This window comes from Mus caroli, chromosome 5 (assembly GCF_900094665.2).
Source record: "Mus caroli chromosome 5, CAROLI_EIJ_v1.1, whole genome shotgun sequence".
Classification (NCBI taxonomy): Eukaryota; Metazoa; Chordata; class Mammalia; order Rodentia; family Muridae; genus Mus; species Mus caroli.
Window position 1 is genome coordinate 27,963,062 of NC_034574.1, and position 3,170 is coordinate 27,966,231.

Here is a 3,170-nt window from a genome sequence, read left to right on the forward strand (position 1 = left end):
GAACTCAGAAATCCACCTGCCTCTGCCTCCCGAGTGCTGGGATTAAAGGCGTGCGCCACCATGCCCGGCTCGGTGACACACTTTTAACTCCAGCACTTGAGAGGCAGAGGCAGGTGGATCTTATAAGTTTGACACCAGCTTGGTCTACATAGCGAGTTTCAAGCTAGCTAGCAAACATACACAGACAACATAGTGAGACCCTATCTCAACAAACAAAGCCCAAAACAAGACAGAAAGATGAGGAACACGTTTGAAAGGGGCAAAAGGGGATAGGAACAAGGCTGTAAAGTTACTGGTGGGGTTTGGGGTGGAGGTGTGAGGGTGCAGAAGACCAACCATCGCAGAAGTGGCTGGTATTCAACCGTACTCTTGGAGTAAGAGCAATCTGAACTGTCTTTAGTATCTTTTGTTTTGTTTTGTTTTTCCAGGCAAGGTTTCTCTATGTAGCCCTCCCTGGCTGTCCTGGAACTCACTCTGTAGATCAGGCTGGCCTCCAACTCAGAGATCCACCTGCCTCTGCCTCTTGAGTGCTGGGATTAAAGGCGCTCACTACCATGCCTGGCTTTTGGGGAGGGGCGTGGGGGAGTCAATATCTTTTTTTTTATGGCCATGCTTTTGTAAATTCCTTGCTGTTCCCCGACCTTTCTGGCCCAGCCGTTTCTCAGCACCTCAGGTGAGACGATCCTCTTGTGTCCATATTTGAAGGCACTAATAGGGCTGTCGGTGTCTTGGAAGAGGTGCCCATCCCTTCCCTCAGTCATGTCCTTCCGGCCACAGCCTGGAAGGTCTAGCAGGAACAGCGCCATCACAGCATGCCCATTTCCCAGGAGAGGAGACTCGAGCACAGAGAGGTGCAGGCACTCCTCTCGGTTTCCTCAGCTGGGGGGAGAGCTGAGGTTGAGGGGTGAGGTCCAGTAACTCTCTTGTACTTTTAAAGCCACGGAAGCTGGCAGGTTTGGTGTGAGAGCCCTGTTCCTGCCCTCACTCCCTCCTAGCTCCTTTGGTCCTGTTTTCTTCCTCCATTCTCATTCTCTCTCTCTCTCTCTCTCTCTCTCTCTCTCTCTCTCTTTCTCCCAATTACTCATTAGCTGTCAGTGAGGTGTGGGTGGCTGGCAGTGACCCTGACCTCTTGCAAAGAGGGCCCCAGTGTGGGTTTCTGTAACAAAAAGAAAAGAGCAATCCCTGAGTCCAGGACTCCCAACCCAAGCATCCCAAGGCTCTGAGAACAGACAAAACTCCAAGCCATACCCTCAGGTGTTTTCATGCTACCAGAGAAATGGCAACTTCCTAAGGAAGTAAGAGGCAGGTTCCTTGAAATAACAAGGAATCTGAACTTTATGGTCACAAAGATGGTGGTTCAAATGCTAACTCCTCTAACTGTAGGCCTTGGGTAAACAGGTACCTCTCTGAACCTCAGTTTCTCTATCTGCTCAATGGGTATAAAAGAAATAGATCAGATGCGCTGTTAAATGGTATAACACAATGCCTGATGCCTGCTAGTTGGCCAGTAACATCAACCTTATTGATATTTTATGCAGAAAGCAGATACTAGAATCAAGCTCAAAACAGGCAGAAATTGAAAGGCTTTTTTTTTTTTTTTTTTTTTTTTTTTTTTTTTTTTTTTTTTTTAAAGACAGGGTTTCTCTGTATAGCCCTGGCTGTCCTGGAACTCACTTTGTAGACCAGGTTGGCCTTGAACTCAGAAATCTGTCTGCCTCTCGAGTGCAGGGATTAAAGGCATTCGCCACCACACCTGGCTTGTTTTTGTTTTGTAAAAGTGCCTGCCACATAAGCTTGGTGACCTGAGTTTGATCTCTGGAACTCACAGCAAAAGGAGAAAATTTATGTCACTTCAGCACACATACACATAATTAAAAAAAGAAAGAATGCAAAGGAGGAGTAGTTTAAAAAGGGACAGGTCTCACAGTGTAGCACAGGTTGGCCCCAAATTTGTCTCTTATCTATGTCTCAAGTGCTGTGACTACAGGTCTCTGCTACCATGCCTGTTATTTCTTTAAAAGATTTATTTTGCTTATTTTAAGTTACATGTAGGTATTTATGTGTGTATGTGGATATGTGCACTGGATTGAGTTCAGGTATCTGAGAAGGCATCAGGACCTGGAGTTACAGGTGCCTGGGAGCTACCTGAGAGTGGGGCTGGGAGCCGACTCAGATCCTCTCCAAGTGCGGCTCTTAGCCACTGAGCCATCTTTCCAGTGCCCTACAGAGGATCTCCTGTTGGAGAAACCGGGGGTAGCAGGCTCTTTGAAGGTGGGATTTGCTGAATCTATGTCATGGGACATGCCTTTAAACCTTACACTTTGGACACAAAGGCAAAAGGATTACAAGTTTGAAAGTTTGAGGACAGCCTGGGCTATGTGAGGAGAACTTGTCTACAAAAAAAAAAAAAAAATGCGGGGGGTGGGGGGGAGGAAGCAGTACTGAAGAAACAGAAAGGCTCGGAGGCAGAGATAAGGACATCTTAGTGGGTAGAAATTTGTGGGCAGAGTCTGGGAACATGGTGTGCCCAAGATGTCCAGGGAGTGAGTAATGAGTTTTAAAAGTGGCTTCAGGCTCATGTTGTAAAGGGCTAGGTGGAAACTCTGATATCGTTTAATAGGGAAGGATCCTTCCATAAGCCCTGTGCTGCAGAGCAACCTCCCACCCCATCCTGGGGCTCTGCCTTCCCCAGTGGCCTTGGCCCTCACAGATTGCTTTGTTTCCTGAGTCAGGGCCAGTCCACCACAACCGTCTGGAAGAAGCCGGGAGGCTGAAACAATCTGTTTGCCTCCTACTAACATCCTGGGAAGGAAAAGATGGTTTTTTAGCACAGTTGCCTGGCAGAGAACCCTGGCAAAGACTAGTGACCCTCTCCTTTACTTCCCATTTAAGGAGCACTTGACAGTTACAATCTCAGAAGGTCACGGGCAGTGGTGCAGACACATCTGGAAACAAGTGTCTGTACTGTGCTGCACTTGCCTGGCCTCCTTCCCCCTTACCTTTAGAATGGGAAGAGTGGCCGCCGGGGCGTGGTGGCGCAGGCCTTTAATCCCAGCACTCGGGAGGCAGAGGCAGGCAGATTTCTTAGTTTGAGGCCAGCCTGGTCTACAAAGTGAGTTCCAGGACAGCGAGGGCTACACAGAGAAACCCTGTCTCGAAAAACCAAACCA